We start from the raw sequence: 17,358 nt of genomic DNA on the forward strand, positions 1-17,358 counted from the left end.
CTCACTCTTGCTGTTCTGAAGATACAGTAACATCATGTGCCATTGAAGAGCTGTCTCAGACATCAATAAATCCCATAAATAGGTCCTTGTTAAAAACGATCCTCTGGTGTTTGTCATCGTTAATATGCCACTATATGCTACTGCCTCCTGTTCAGTGACAGCAGCACTGTGAGCTTAACCACGAGGGGAAACAGCTTCTATTATGACTGGGTGGTAATTTGTGAGATGTTACCACTTCTCCTCAAAGAAGCAGGACCAGCCAAAGCCCATGGGCAGGACCACTCAGAAGAACCTTGCAGAAACAGCCTAGACCAAGGTAGCCCGGCATGCCGTGTCTGCTGGGGGTGGCGGGGGGTACCGGGAGACACGCGTTTCACTTCACTCCTAATCTCCAGGCCCAAGCCCAAAAAAGCTTGTAGTATGCAGGTTCATCCCGTTGAGAGTAAGAGAAGCTGCCATGCTTGGTAAGCATGTATATCAGGGCCATCTCACACCCCACTGGACACTTCATGGGTGGCCCCCTCCTGGTCAATAGCCCAGCTCTCTCCACCAGGCCAGCACAGGAGAGGATAATCTCCCCGCTCTCTGTCCCCCGGCCGGAGCCCTGCTCCCAGGTCAGCCCTTGTGTTAGGGAGAGGCTGTGTGAAGCCGAGTGGGTCACTGGGGGGTTGAAGGGATAGATGGGTTGGGGGTGGGAGGGTATGTGTGTGTGTGTGTGTGTGTGTGTGTGTGTGTGTGTGTGTGTGTGTGTGTGTGTGTGTGAGAGTGTGTGTGTGTGTGTGTGTGTGAGTGTGTGTGTGTGTGTGTGAGTGTGTGTGTGTGTGTGTGTGTGTGTGTGTGTGAGTGTGTGTGTGTGTGTGTGTGTGTGTGAGTGTGTGTGTGTGGTGTGTGTGTGTGTGTGTGTGTGTGTGTGTGTGTAAGTTGGGGGGGGGGGGGGCGTTCAGTTAGGGGCTGGGTGGTAACGGGGGAGAGCACTGAAGCATCGTCTGCTGGGTCTGTAGAGGAAAACAGTAGCAGGATCTTGTCCAAACGAGGTCACTGTGTGTGTGTGTGTGTGTGTGTGTGTGTGTGTGTGTGTGTGTGTGTGTGTGTGTGTGTGTGTGTGTGTGTGTGTGTGTGTGTGTGTTTTAACACAGTTCTTACAAGGCAGACTGCACGCCTATTGAGCTGGACATTGTATCTCTTACCAAGTATTCGAATTCTTTAGGTACAGAAGTAATAAAGGTATTACACTGGTATAATGACATTATATCATAATGAACCGATATCCAATTTGCTAAATAAAATAAAACACAACATAAGATTAATTCCATTTTCATGTTTATTTTTTCACATCCTTGATACAATACAATAAAAGCATTTAATCACTAAAAATACAGTAATGTAAAATATGAAATATATACAAAATATATGTGACAAGAATTCACATTATATTTTCTTACATGCCAAATTCATTTTTTTTTTGCATATTAAGGTGTCCTTAAATAACATCATGACCTAACAAATACAGAAACTTACCTTCTTTACAGATCCAAAATACTTACCCATGGAATGCACAATCAAAATCTTCTACACAATCATTCCTCCCCCCCCCCAAAAAAAAAAAATCATTGTCATAACCATTCTGGTCTGGCAGTCTGGAGATGTAAAGGGGTCCATGCAGGTGTCCTGTGGGAACAGGCTCTGGAACGCATTAGAACCTGAAAGGACAAAGGAGAATGTGTATTGAGAGGCAGGATGACAAACACTGAGAAATCATCCCTTCGACAAATGTTATTTTTATTTCTGTAGAACTATGACTGACACATTCTACAAGCACATCAGCGACCATACACATTTATTCATTACTGATACAAAAGAAGAAAAGAAGAGAAATTCAAATGGAAACAATATAGCAAGCAAGGCTGACTTTGGCAGCCTAATGTCATAGACGCAAAGGAGCACAATAGCACTGCACAATGTGCACAGTACAGCTGGGGTATTTACTATGGCATCTAAAGCGTATTATGAATGGTATGTAGACACAGATACTCTGAGGCGGGGGAAGGGGTTTGAATGACAACACATGGATGCTGGGGGTACTCAGTGTGTGTGTGTGTGTGTGTGTGTGTGTGTGTGTGTGTGTGTGTGTGTGTGTGTGTCTTGCCATCACCATGTCAGAAAGCATTGCGCATGCGCGTGCGTATACCAGCAGACCGGTCGAGGGGTGGGGATGCCAAATTTATCAGCTGTGAGGTTTGACCCTGAACCTAAAGCCAGACAGGGGTCAAGGGAAGGACTGTCTGGGCACTGGGCTTGACCCCCCCCCCCCCCCCCCACCCCCCCCCAGGCTCTGCTCCTGGGAAGGGAGACGATGGGGGTTGGAGTGGCCACCGGTTCTAGTCTAGGGCCCTCTATGTTTCCTTGGGGGATTGTGGAGGCATACAGCAACTAACTGAGCTAGAACGGCAACCCATGTCTGTTTCGTCATGGTGCACAGTCATGGCTACACGCAACGACATGATTAAAATCATATAAGCCTGGGTCATATGCCAGTGTCTTTGTTCCTGCCTCATCTGGTTTAATGATACGACACCAGGGCATACACAAGGCGCATATGACATAGATGGAGCCGTTACTCCAGGCAGACCAAACAAACGAACAGGAAACACAGAACAAATCAAACAGGGTTTTGCTATAAACCTCAGCCCACCGTGGCATCTCAAGTGCTACTGAGAGCCATGCGGTACAAGGGCAGGATATGCCTGCCCGACCTAAGGCTTTACCAAACAGAACATATCTTGGTTTGAAAAAATAAAGGGTGAAGTTGCAAACCTAGGGTTAGGAACGTGTTATTATGCACACAAGAAATACTCCTGCCTGTTTTACCTGTTTCAGCAAGAGCATCCTAGAAACGTAACTGAGATCTGATGTCAGAAGATGACCAAACATTTGTGGTGCGTGGTCCACACCCCTAAAAATAAATACATAATTTAAAAAATAATACGATATAATGGCTACAGTCTTCATCTGAGCATTGATCGCTGTAGACAACAGTGACACCCGCCGCTCAACACGGTTGGTTTATAAGCGGACAGAGAGGTATGACGGTGTTAATTAGCATGAGGCTACGTTAGGTGCAGCGAAGAGCAGCTTGGGTTGGTGCGTCCCGCCTGGAGACGGGGGCCTAATGTATGCAGGGTCTGGCCGGGGGACAGGGAGGGGGGGAGGTGGGGACTGCTGAGGAGGGGTTTGTGCACCCTGTCTGGGACCCCCCTCAATAGACAGAGGACGCTTCAGAAAGGGTCTGTCTAGGGCCGGGAGGGGGTGGAGGGCATTTTTGAAGAGGAGGGGTGGTTGCTAGGTCTCAGCACAGCCTGTGCCACCTGATGGCCCATTAAGAACTGGGACCAGGGCTAGGGAAAGGGGGGGACTGGTTCCTCCCCCCCCTCCCCCCCCCCCCCCCCCCCCCCACACACACACACACATGCCCGGTAGACTCACTTCTGGATCCTATTATTTAAAGCAGGCTGCATACTAATTCTGCACTGCCCAGACATAAAGTGCTTCAGCTCACTACATCCTGTATATAACAAATTGATCCATGTAGTAAGGAGCTGACATCTGGCCCCCAAAGTTCAAGATGTCATTCATGCTTCCACCTTTACTGTGGCAATCAAATCAGTTTCTGTATATTTTGTATTTCAAATCAATAATATTCACCAAGACCAAACTCTGCAACAGTGCTATGTTCCCATGCTCTTGATGACACTGTCAAATACTAGCGATTCCTTGTGGCATGCAGCCACAGGGTATATAGCCTGTTAATGGAAGAGGGGAAAAGCTTCTTCTCCATAACAGTTCTGTGATGACGGAGGAGAGCTTTTATCAGCTGTTTCTGGTCGCTGAGCATTTCAGAGGGGCACAGATTTGTTCGGATTGCCAGTGACAGTTGGTCTGGTTGTCTGCCTGGAGTTTTGCACCCATTCAGTAAAAGACAACTGAGGTCTCATTAAAAATACATGGTGCTGGATCACAGCCCTCCTGAATGAAATGTGGAGGTCATGTGTGCAAGTGACCATGGCTTGGATATAGTGGCATTTGGTTGGCTGAACTGAATATAGTGGCATTTGGTTGGCTGTGATGGTTTTGCTTGTATGCTGGTAACACTGCTGCCTGCCCTTTGCGACTGTGTCTTCTCTCCACATAAGCTAGCCATCATTTAACCAAGACGTCTGCTTTAACACAGCCCGTGGGTGTTGAAGAAAAAGAAACTGGATCTTTCAAAGTGGATCCAGTCATGCTGTGTACAGATTTGTGTCCACTGATGTCTACACGCACCTTGTTAGAATGACCTACACTGTAGGTCCATCCTCTTCTAGCCCATGAAACGTCCCTGCCAGTGTCTCACAACGATCTGCCACTAGAATTATTTTCAGTCAGTCAAGAACTGTGGTCAGAATCAGTGATGGATGGAGATTACGGTGGCTGACATATCTGCATGGCCACATATTAACCACAGTCTGTAATTGTAAGCGTAGAAAATGTACCTATAAAAGAGCAACTAATAAGTTGGCCAGTAAGTGCACAAGTTAGGTGATTTTAATATAGTGTCTGGTGACACTATTTTTTTTCAAGGCTAAAAGTGACTACGGTGTATGTAGCTTGTTAGTTGTTAATTGCAATTGGCCTAGAGTTTGAAAGTAGGTGGGCTGGGAACTGCTCCATCCTTAAGCTCATTTAGACATTTGTTCCTCTTCTAAATGGCTTGAAAAACTCACCGTTATGAGCTTGGCAAAGCTAACTTCAGCCCACATAACACACATAAGAAGAAATGCTAACAAAGGAATGATGGGAAAGAAAAAGAAAAGCAAAAGAAAAACAGTATATTCAACTGGAATGAAGTAAAAAATGTATGTAAGAATGTAAGTAAGGTTGTCATCTGTAAAATGATTGTGTGATGAAAGCTCCTCGGTGTCTACTTATTTTAGACATTAATAAGTTCCATGAATATCCTCCCATGATCGTTTGTTGAGTGATGTGCCATACAATAATATCTTTGACAAAATGTTCAGCTTATTTGCTGTCTGGAGGCCACTTTCATTCACTCTCTTTGCTGTCAGTGAGTTTAGGCTAAGGCAGTCATCACCCACCCACCAGGAGTCTGAGCGTCTTTTTTTGAGGCGTGATGTAAAGAAGGCAAAGACTTTGCCGGCCTCAAGTCCAGAGGCTCCTGTCTGTGTAGTCAGGCTCCCGAGACAAGTTGAATGACAAAGAAATGCATAACAATGAACATGAGGAAGAATAACAACGGAGACCAAGAACATGAAAGAGCCCAGCGCTCAGTTCTAGAAGATTCATGCACACTGTGTGTGTGTGTGTGTGTGTGTGTGTGTGTGTGGGTGGATGGCTGAGTTGGGGTTTGGGTATAAGCTAGAGTAAACATGGATGTTGTTTCTCCATCTTTATTTCAAAAAACACAAAGCTATGAAGCTCAACAGATGTGGCAGCAGACAGAAGCAGAACCCTCACAGCTCTCTGTCTCACAATGCCTCCCTTCCCACATGCACAAATACACTCATGTCCGCACACACACACACACACACACACACACACACACACACACACACACACACACACACACACACACACACACACACACACACACACACACACACACACATCCACACACACTGAAGGCATACTGAAGGCTACGTTCATACATATAAAATGCAAGGACCCCTGCATCCCCATTGTAGTCTACATTATGCCTGACAAAAATGCAAGACACAAGGAAAGGCTATTAATAACGTACACCTAGCTGGATAATGCTTAGTGAACCTCAGATATTAGAGACATGTTCAACTGAGGTTTTCAATTTAATAAATGTGATAGAACAGAACTTTGCTTTTCTTCCCTGCTCACAGACTCAAAGCTGGTGGTCTCTCTCAAGAGTTCATTACAATATATTTACATACAAATTGTGATACATTGGCAGACATTTAGTAATTCTGAGAATGTGTCATACAGTGAGAAAAGATTACAAGTTTGGGCTGATATGTGATTATAGAAGAAGGAGATGTTGGTTTCTTGAGAAACCACACTGTTTTTGCCAGAGTGTCATGACCCAAGGGCAGGGTGGGTAATTGCATAATCCTTAAAGGAAGTGGAGGATTCACAGGCAGTGGGGTGTTGAGGGTCAGTATGTTCTTTTGCCTGAAATGTGACACAGATGTGCACAAAGATAATCATGTAAGAATAGGTACATATGCACATGCAACACATAGAGCCGGTGACACAAAGCACCCACACAAGCACATGCGTGCATTTCCTGTATTTCCAGATTTATTTAAAGCCAGATTGTGTGTTTATACTAGACATTTAATAATAATAATAATAATAATAATAATAAGAAGAAGAAGAAGAAGAATAAAAAGATGATGAAGAAGAGGAAAAGACAAAGAAGAGGAATCACAATTATTATTATTATTATTATTGTTATTATTATTATTATTGCTGCTGTAGTTACAGAGCATGGAATGATCTTATTTACTGACGAACAAACAGAAAGTAGTGCAGGATGACAGAGAGAGAGAGAGAGAGAGAGAGAGAGAGAGAGAGAGAGAGAGAGAGAAGGAGCTAGAGGGAAAGAGGGGGTCAGCGGGGAGGAGGTGAAACCCCAGAGACGGCTGTCGAGTGTCAACCCCAGCTGGGCGGACATTTTGCAGGCATGCTGATAGGGACTTAAGCAGTGGGTGGGTGGGAGTGTGTGTGCTGAGGAGAGAATGAGTGCGGGCAGTGGGAGAGGGAGAGAGAGCCGCTCTCAAAAGTGCCGTTACTAAGCTTGATTTCAGCGGGAGGAGCTGAGACGATTAGGTGGGACCGGGGGAGGGACCGGGGGAGGGATTGGGGGGGGGGGGACTCTTCGTGAAAGACGGGGACCCGTCCATTGAGACACTGTGATGTTTGGAAGGGGAGGGGGGCGTCTCTCTTTCAGAGGAGGTAATGAAGCATATGTTGAGATGCAGGGACGTAGCAAACGAAGGGGGTGGGGGGGTGGGGGGGATGTGTGGTGTGTGGGTGAACACCAGAACACCCCCACTTTTGAAAAGCTCGATACATCCCTGTTGAGATGAATAATGGAATCTTCCAGAGGGTGGGCTCGTCCACTATTCACTGGCTTGTCTTTGGAGAAACGTGTCGTACGGGAGAAAGGGTCCGCCTCTTAAAGGGATATCATTGTTTACACGGCAGGGGAGGATAACGTGAATAAACACGGCTAGGAGACCAGCGCAAACAGAAACCACACAGCACCACAAGCTCGCCGTTCCAGAGACCCTAAACCGCAGCCACCTGAAATGCCAAACCCTTGAACATTAAATGTAGTGGCTGGTGAACTACTGCCCTAATAACACAGCCGATGAGGATTAGGAATTTAAACACAACATAATTTTCGCAGCACAGCAGTAATGGGTTCAGTAGGTGTCAGAAATATGGAGATGAGTCAGGGTAATTGCGTTCAGTGCTACACAAATAAGCGCTCTGCTTATTAAACAGCTAAACACATTACAGGGTGCGACCAGACAAGTCATATGCTGGAGCAGACAGCAGACCCCTTTGACCTTGACCCCTAGGGTCCTTCCTCACCTGCTGCTGAATGGGGCTTCAGAGCAGCTGGGTCGTCTAGCCAGTGCCTGATGGAATATTTTGTCTATTCCCACGCTCTACGAGCAGACGTCTAGGTCGTCACCACGGGTGGGACTGATATTTATCCAGCTTAATGAGAAGCACTGGCCATTTTATGAACACTGAGATTCAAGTACCCCCCCCCCCCCCCTCCTTGTACCCAGTTTTCATAGTGAGAGCAAAGAACTCTAGAGAAGACATTCAAATAAAACACTGGCTTGCTTTACCCCCTCACCCCCCACTGCACCTGCCCTGGGTACCCACAAAACCAGCCACTGCTCTCAACACTACCTCTCACTCTCTAACTCTGTGCCCGTGTGTGTGTGTGTGTGTGTGTGTGTGTGTGTGTGTGTGTGTGTGAGCGAACATGTGCGTGTGTCCTGTCCTCTCAGTATATGGACAGAACCCCTGTTAAGCTGGGGAGGTTCAGAGATTCGGGGTGTTTTCATTATGGCCAAATCTCCAGCCGGGCTCCACAGTGTGGCCTGAGCCACAGAGGCGATGGTTTAATCATACAAACAGCACTCCACTCCCATTTCCCCCTCTCTCCTTCACACACTCCACTCTCTGCCTCAGAATCCCCCACCCGGCATGCTCCGAAGCGTGGCCTGTGTTTTCGGGGCTTTAAAATGACATAATCAGTGACTTGTATAAATGCTGGACTGTTTTCACTCTGACAGTAATCAGCCACACTCAACGCAGGTGAATTTTTAAAGGGCCAGCGTTACTTTTTCATCCCTTTAGTTCATTCTGACGTCCTACTGTAGTCCTTTAATAGGGAAGAATGACGTTCAGACAGCACTCATTCTGTAAGCTAGTCCAAGACCACTGGAGAATATTAAAGAGTTCAACTGCAATACAGACTGTGTGAATCTGGATATTGTGTGCTGCTAATACGAAATTAGGAACAAAATGCAATTCAGTTATCATATAGAAATATATGCTAGCCTACTGTGAAAATGTATAATTTAAAAGGACAGAGTGGGTGTTTACTGATTGATACATACATGCAGAATTCATTTGTGCAATACATCACGGTTATACACATTGCATGCTATGTATGTACTGCTGGCGTTCAGCGGTGTCGGGTAACAACAGAGTGAACAAAAAACACTTTTGATATCAAAGGAGATTTCGCAAATCTCTCAAGCATCCCTGTTGAAAACGTGCAGCTCATATAAATGTGTACTTCTGAGTACCCATATGACACATTTTAACCACACAGCTCAGAATTAAAGAGCTTCTACTTGGTCTGTTGACTAACTTATCAAACTAAATAAATAAAAGCACATTCCTATGATCAGCCCACTACACCAGGATACAATTCATACTGCTCCTCAGTACAATATGGACTAAGATTTACCGGACAAACTCCCAAAACAGCACATCGGATGAGAGCTGGGGTTTTCCCTCGACAGCCTCATCCTTCAAGGCAGACTCAAGTGTAACTTCTTCCTTCTACACCAGAGCCTCTTGGCTCCCTGTGGACCCAGAGTGTGGGAAGGGTCCATCTGAATCTTACTGAAGGTGTGGACACCCCTCATCTTAGGCATCCAAGAACAGCCCCCAGCCCCCCTGACCGTGGACTAACAGGATTTACAGTAGGCAGCCTCCCGGCATGGCTTTGTGTAGCATTATGGGTAATTGTGCTAGCGCACTTGCACACATGGCTACGAGCTATTAGCATAAAAGCTTTTTTTATATAAAGGCAGGGTGGTTTCGTGTTTTCAAGGCTGAAAGAATGGCAAGTGATTTGTGGCAAATGTGTGAGAAGAGTGTGTGTGTGTATGTGTGTGAGTGTGTTTGTGGAAATGGACCGTGGGGTGTGGTAGGTAGCGTATGAGGCTATATATAACGTTGTCTGGCCCCAGCTCAAGCACATGGGCTCCACAGCTGTTATTAGTATGGAAATGTAGACTGAGAGATGACCAGCTGACCCAGACGTGCCATCTTACAAGAGATTTTGGCTGCAGGGAGCAGTCCAAACAGACACAATCCCCCCCCCCCCCCCCCCCAAAAAAAAAAATTCAAATCTCTACAGCCCCCGCTTGGTATGAAAACAGAGCAATTGAAGGATAGGCACTATTTTCTCAGTGATGGAGGATGTACAGTATAGCCAGTAGTCTCGCCATAGACCAGTTGGCAGTTCGTTAACAGCATTGCAAACCCATTACTCACTTAACGAGGTGTCTAGTGAAATCATTTAAGTACTATAAAGACCTCGCGCACATGCAAAGTGAATCCCAGCTGCACATGTTTTGTTGATGCATTTTTAACAGTGCTTAACAGCAAACATCATACTCATGTGAGCTACATGTGCATCCACACAGCTTTGGTTATTTATCTACAAGGAATAGCCTTGGTAAGGAACTTTAGAAGCTATAAATCCATTTTCACAATACCATAATTACACCACAGTTTAGCAGCTTACAAATGACTGGTCTTTGACGAGAAAATACTTAATAAACATTTCAGCAACCCAACCCTTGATGAACCCTGATGCATAAATCACATTTAAAAAGCACAATACATATAAACAATGATTTTTCAGCCAGAAGTAGATATTTTGGGTAAGCAATGACAACATTTTTTGAGTTTGTCTGCAAAGCTGTCCCAAGACCAGAATTGCCAGGTGTTTGAGTGTCTTGCAAATAAACAGTTAACATCAGCTATTAAGATTCATTCCAACACTATCCCACTATGTGCCATATTTGAAAACACTGACTTTCAAACTCATAAAAAAGAAAAGAGAACGCTCCTTAATAACAATTATTCTAGTTCAACAGAAAAAAAATGGTTCTTTTTGTCTGAAATGATTCAAACAAGGCCACAACACATAACAGCAGGCCAGCTAGAAAAAGCACATATACCTCTACAGCACGGGCTCTTGATCACCTATAGTGCAGGACCGCATGTGAGCAGGGATGTGTAGTCCCATGTAGTGGCGTGTAGTGGCGTGTAGTAGCGTGTAGTGGTGTGGAGGAACCCAGCTCTGCTTGTTGAGCGTCCATGCTGTGTCCTGCAGCACGGCAGCACAAACAGGACCATGGCGGACAGCACAGCGCATGCTAATGAGCTCATTATGTGTGGAAGTCTGGAGACAGGACCTTGAGACAGAGGGATTTCCGTAACCCAGGCTAGCCTGACTAGCCGGCCACACATGTCACAGATGGCATGGCTGCCGGATACTATGTGGCTAGAAAAAAGGCAAATTTTTACGTTTTCAGCAACAGAGTACTAATGCAGCTTACCATAAAAGTGAATAAATTGTGAAGCAGTATGAAAAACCTGAATGGCAGGTCTGTGTTTGATCACACGCTGCTTACGGAGGAGAGCGGAGGGAACGACGTCTTTTAGCGTGGCCAGCCCTCTATGGTAACGGCCGAGCGAATTAGCAATATGTAAATGCGATAATAAGTGATTTGCATGCAGGGCGCTGATTGGGCAGACGGATGCCGCTCAAGAGGCGCCATCTTGGCTGAGGAGGCAGCTGGCAGACAGCGGCAGCCATTTTGTTTGGTGGCGCTGCCCAGCGCAGACACAGTATGGCATGAGCATGGATGTGGCACCAGACTGAGGGTGTAGGGTGTGCACCCGTACCCCCGCAGAGCCATATGTCATGTGCTGACTACAGCTACGGTACAACTTAGCCTGCCCCATCACGACAAAGCCAGACATTAAACATAAGGAGCCCAGTCTTAAACGCTCCATCCCAGCTTTCTGCTGCTTTGATCATTGGGAAAAACCAAGACATCTGGGTTTCCCCCAGAGCCACTCCCCATTTACATAATTTTTTTCCCCAAAGAGACCAATCAGATATGCTAATGTAGCGATGATACTTTAACCCTACACCCATACAGCCGCGAACAAAGCAGGCTTTTCCCATCACCAACATGGAGGGACTGCTCAATTGTGTTGGCATGAATGACAAGACGAAGAATCAATGAGCAGGCTGTGTCTCAAATACCTCTCTGTGGGCATCTTTGATGTATCTCACGAGGCAGAAATTAACGTTCAACAAAAGGGATGTTTGAGCCTTGAGGAATCCAATATTATAACTGTACTCACCACATTGGTTCCGGTTGGCTAAGAAGGTTGTGGGCTTCCATCAGAAATGGCCGGGCATCACTCCCTTAAAGCATCCACGGGGACATGTACTACCCCTGTCAGCATTAGCACAGTAGTTCATTCCATCAGTTTCTCTGGGAGTTTCTGGAAAGAAATGGAGCATTCCTCATTCCAAAAGGAACTCAGCCCAAGGCCCCAAACAACCAGTGCTTGGGTCGTTTGAGGAATGATTTTGGTCTTAGCTGTTCAGAGCTTAGCTCGGTCCACTTTGCACACCTTCTATATTTAATCTGACTAAAGTGTGGTGCTGAAGAGGTCCAGTGAACAACACTCCTGGAGTAGCTGAGGGTGCGGAGTGTCTTTGTACGCATCAAAAACGAAGCCTTTTTAGCCGCTCTCAGAGGGTATAGAGAGGTTTTTTTAAATCATTTAATTTAATCTACAAGTGAAAAGGCGAAAAAAAAATGTCCTCGGGAAAAAAAGACAAAAGTTCAAGTTGTCCTCTCTTGCCTGTTCATGTGATGTAGAGCACTCTGCATGCTTGGAGTAGGGTCTATAAAGGAAGGCCTCTCAATTCTGCGTGAGAGGGATCTCCGTCAAGCGCTCATTCAGTCATGGGGAATGGAACTCACGGAAAAAGGAACTGAGTGGGGGGGGGGGGGGGGGGGGACCTTTGGCACTCTTTTCTGCTCTGTCTCAGGCAGACAAAGTTTTATCAAGTGGTGCTGAGGCTGGTAAAGTCCCTCCGGCGGAACCACACGCGCACACACACACACACACACACACACACACACACACACACACACACACACAAGCTCCTGCTCACACACGGAGCACCGGGCCCCCTGACCCTCTCTCTGGCTGATGTGAGTTGACTGGTAGTGGGTAGGGAGATGGAGAGATGAGCGGCAGAGTTCCCATGGCGCCGTGGCCGGGGGCTGCACCGGGCGACCCCTGGCAGCCTCTTCCCTCCGTATCGATTTCTCTCCCACCTCGCTGCCGTGGAGCCCGGTTGCCGGCGGCAGCAGCAGCCCGCCTCGCCTGCCCACTCCGCCGCTCCGTGGCTGGCCCCTGCCGTCTCCACGAGACCCCGAGACGGGGAGCCGAGGCCTCGCGAGGAGACGAGGAAGAGAGAGAGAGAGCCCCGTGGCGGTCCACAGCTGTGCTCGCCAGCTCCGAGTTCGCTCCTCGATCCTTCACTCCTACTCTAACTCACTGCTCCTCCTCCTCCTGCCAACAAACGACAACAGAGGGAGGGGAAGAACAACAACAACAACAAAAATTTAAGTTCAGATTAACTTTCTGTTTGCCGGTCCACGGCTTGGATCAAAGGAACAAGCAAGGTGAATCTTCTGGCATGCACTCACGTTTTGGAAGGTGAACTTCCTAACCCAGATTTGGAGAAAAAAAACCAAAACCTGAAGCTGGAGTGTTTTTGGAGTTAAGGATGTCAGTCTAAAAGAAAATCGCCTGTCACATGCATTTACAGTGACTACTCTGATGTTTCTCTGGTAAAAGTAACTTTTAAAAAGAATTTTGGTGCATTTATATATATATATATATATATATAAATGCACCAAAATTCTTTTTAAAAAGTTACTTTTACCAGAGAAACATCAGATATATTACTGTATATATATATATATATATATATATATATATATATATATATATACAGTAAAAACACAGTCCTAAAAATACATCCTCAAACAGTCCCCAAACAAACTCAAAAGCCTTCTATTAAGCGGAAGAGTGAAAGGGCTATTCCTTTTCACACTCCAAACGACATTAAAAGAAGAAACTGTTCACCCCATACGCACAAAGATTCAAATCTGTGTTCATTTATTATGTTAAAAAACAGGTGGCAAACAGCACGTGAAGAGGTGAGAAGTGGACGCAGTTCGTTAAGGGCAAAGTTGACGTAGCGAGCAAGACTGGAGGGGGTGGAGGGGTGGAGGGGTGGAGTAGCGGCTCGGTGCTGAGACGGGAGGGTGGTCAAGAGGGGAGTGGGGTGGAACCGTGGCCAAGCTGTATACAATAATACTATTCATTGGGCTTGGACATGGGTGTTAACTCCCCTCTGGCTCCACACAATGGGGCTCGGTGGCATTGAGACAGCCAACGTCAATTCAGGGCTGCGGTCGGCTGGGCGCGGGAGAGAGAGCCAGCATTGTGCTGGCGGGGTGGAGGGAGGGTCGCGAGGTGAAAGGCAAAGAGAGAGAGAACTGCACGTTTGTCTGTCTGTCAGCCTGGTGGGGGGGGGGGGGGGGGGGGGGGGGGGGGGGGGCAGTGGAGGGGATTGGTGGGAAGAAGGGGTTTGGGCGGTTTGCCCCATGGCATTGGACTTGGGGGGGGGGGGGGGGGGGACACCGAAGAATAGAGAAAAAATATTGCAGTATAAATATTATTGGAGCAGCCCAGTGAGGGAGTAAAGAGTGTTTTGAGGGGATGGCGGAGAGAAAAGGAAACCCAGAAAGAAACGTGTTGGTTTTGGGATGGGGGGGGGAGGGGGGGGGGGGTGTTCGAGCGGGATGTTTACGTGTATTTCATGCTCCGCCGTAGTTCTAAAGCTCAGGGGACACACGCACGCTGAAGGGGGAAAGAGCGAGAAGGAGAAAGGAGGAGAGAGGAGGAGAGGAGGAGAGGAGGAGAGAGAAGGAGAAAGGAGGAGAGAGGAGGAGAGGAGGAGAGGAGGAGAGAGAAGGAGAGAGGAGGAGAGAGGAGGAGAGTGCTGCTGCATTTGCCTGCTGGTCAGGAAACGCACTGACGTCCAACTACCGCGAGATGCACTTCTCTCCCGTAAGACCCCCCCGCCCCATCCTGTCTCCCCGAATCTCGGGATTGAGGGAGGGGAGAGGGAGAGAAAGAAAAGAGAGAGAAGGGGAGAGGATCAGCAGGAAAAGACTGATAGTGGGGGTGGGGGGTGGGGGTGCTGATGGTGCTGGTGGTGGTGGTGGTAGGGGTGGGGGGTGGCAAACATGAATATAGTGGGAACCCACAGACAACGTGAGCGCTACACCGAAAAAGGAACTACGCTTCTGCACGAAAGCAGAGCTAATAATTATCGCCTGGCATTAGCAGTTCTCCCCACAGCCTCTGGGCACATGTGTGATCAGTCAGCGATGGAATACATTAAGTGTGGTGAGCCTTCACTCATGAACCAAAAGGCTTCAGAGAGGGCACGCAGAGCAGCTTGCTATGTGGGTAATATGATTTTACTAGCGATGCATTAAAACACACCTTGGATCTGCGGGTCCTCAGAGTGCAGTTTTGTTCCAAAAGACCATGACAGTGTCTTCAACCACGGAACGCAAAGATTGATTATGGTTGCAAACTGGAACCATGAAGGCAACAGCACAGGCTTTACAATAGCGATACCGAGCTGCCGGGTTTTTGCTCCGGTGCAATTTACAGAGGTAAGTCCTTCTCTGATCTAATCACCCCAAATATATTACACACAACGGAGACGTGGGCTTGGGTGATGCTAGCAGTGGTTGTGTAGAACACACACGTAGACGGACACACACATGCACGCTGGCGGCCCGTGCTCTCCAGCAACCCCCCGTTTCACGTCCAACCTGCTTTTTATGAGCACTACTTTGTTTGTTTCCCTTCTGGTTAACACTCGGCATTTGTTCCCATGGCAACCCAGCTTCCTCTCCTGTCTCTGACTGACGGCGGAGCCAGCGAAGGCAGGGCCCAGGCGAGGCCACGCCCCCTCGTTTCCCCGCAGTCTTCAAACACCTCCTCACTCCGTTCCTTCGACAATACAGCACTTTGCATATTATACTTATTTACACGTTTTGTTATTATTCTGTTTTTGTTGTTTTTTTTTTTTTACAGTATTACATTTTTTTCTGGGACACTCTAAGACTTTCACCCTGGCCTTGCCGGACACGGACAGCCCAACTACTGGTTCTGAGAGGGCTGTCGTCAGGACACACCTGGGTCTTCTCCACCAGTGATGATCATAACCCCAGAAAGGACCGGCCCATCTCCAGCCGTGCCACCAGACCCGCGGTGTGCAGCAATGAAGTACAGGTGCTGTTATTGCTGATAACACGCCACATTATTGGAACAACATGTTTGATGTAGACAGCAGTCACTGCTACAGCAGCCCGGCATAGATCACAGGGCCGCCGGCTGCCCCAGCCCTCTGGGGGGGTGGGGGGGGGGGGGGGGGGGGGGGCACCGCGGAGGCGCCTGTCTCCTCTCCACATCTCCACGGAGCCTTGCCGGGGCTCGCATGAATAAGTAAAGACCCGCGCCGGCTTCGTTGTTGCGATGCTTTGAAGTGGGGCCTCCGTTAGCCGTTAGCTGCTAACCGTTAGCGGGGCTGGATGAGGCAAGCTCCGGCCTCCGGGGCTCTTCTCGGGGGCTAATGTCTCTCGGTGGCTAGTGGGCACATCCATTGTGGCGGTGGAGGGGATTACGCCCGCGGGAGAGGGACAGGACAATGTGACCCTCCTACATGGGAGGGGCAGCGGGCTTCCCTGCCAATGACGGGGGGGGTTAACTTCTCACCAACTCAATTAGCCAAGTCCCCCCCCCACACCCACGAGTGAGGGGACACAAACACAGGGGACACAGCCAAAGAAGAGGGAGAGAGAGAGAGAGAGAGAGAGAGAGAGAGAGAGAGAGAGAGAGAGAGAGACAGAGAGAGAGAGACAGAGAGAGACAGAGAGAGAGAGGAGAGAGAGAGAGGAGAGGACAGAGAGAGAGAGAGAGACAGAGAGAGAGAGAGACAGAGAGAGAGAGAGAGACAGAGACAGAGAGAGAGAGAGCAACCGACTCGAGAGGTTTTAACATAGGATTAAAGGAGGGAGGTGATGATGAAAGGGTAAAAAAGAACACAGGTCTAAATGGATGCGAGCAGGATAGAGAGAGAGCTGAAAAGACATGTGGTACAAGGAAAAAAAACTGCATGACAAACGCGACCAATGTCCAGGGCTTCAAACGCAATAATGATCTTAAACTGCTTTGCCTACAGGAACAGACAATACAATGAAGTATAACATGTGAGTGAAAGAATACAGTACAAACAACATCAAAGGGCTTTTCCAGACTTGTGTTTGCATCATACATGCAGAGAAAAAAAATAATGCATTCATTTGCACGACGCATTCAAATGTGAAGATGCTGAATTTCAAACTCAAATGCTCAAAACCTCAAACGTTTCAAAGAAAAGCATAGCTTAGTGAAGTCAGACATATAGGCCAGTGTTTGGTACCAGGTTACTAAGTGATGAGCATATATGGTGTTTTTCTCAGTGTAGCTGCCGGAGTGCTGTGTAAGACTCTGACTGGCAGCTCTGTGGACTCGGTGGGACTCTCCTCAGTCCCCCCCACACCCCACCGTGCCCCGCTAGCCGACGCACGCCACAATTGCACCGATCCTGCGGGAGGGCGAGCGTTCTGCCACCCCCCCCCCCCCCCCCCCACCCCGAACTGCCCACCTCTTGCCCACCTCTCCCGCCCTCTCCACAGCCATCATCTCACCCATCAAGGTGAAAGAACTCTCCAGAAAAAGAGGAGGTGGAGGTTGTTCAGAGGGGTGGGGGGTGTCTCTGGAATGTTATCTGACTTCATGAAAGTGACTGCCTGAGGGTCCTACTGGAAGAGAGGC

The 17,358-nt window shown here is 47.9% G+C and overlaps 2 long non-coding RNA genes across 3 annotated transcripts in view; one reads left to right on the top strand and one right to left on the bottom strand.

Moving 5' to 3' along the window:
* Positions 1 to 944: 944 nt before the first annotated feature.
* LOC143528526 (uncharacterized) overlaps positions 945 to 17,358 on the bottom strand; it is a 34,838-nt gene continuing 18,424 nt past the window's right edge. For both annotated transcript variants that reach the window (XR_013134485.1, XR_013134484.1), the window contains 2 exons: positions 11,734 to 12,963; positions 945 to 1,700 (listed from right to left, as the gene is read on the bottom strand). This is a non-coding gene — a long non-coding RNA (uncharacterized LOC143528526). The remainder of the gene's footprint in view (positions 1,701 to 11,733; positions 12,964 to 17,358) is intronic.
* Positions 14,740 to 17,146, top strand: LOC143528489 (uncharacterized). Its single transcript, XR_013134473.1, has 3 exons — positions 14,740 to 15,149; positions 15,386 to 15,774; positions 17,009 to 17,146. It is a non-coding gene; the product is annotated as an uncharacterized LOC143528489 (long non-coding RNA).

Source organism: Brachyhypopomus gauderio, chromosome 12, assembly GCF_052324685.1.
Source record: "Brachyhypopomus gauderio isolate BG-103 chromosome 12, BGAUD_0.2, whole genome shotgun sequence".
NCBI classification, from domain to species: domain Eukaryota; kingdom Metazoa; phylum Chordata; class Actinopteri; order Gymnotiformes; family Hypopomidae; genus Brachyhypopomus; species Brachyhypopomus gauderio.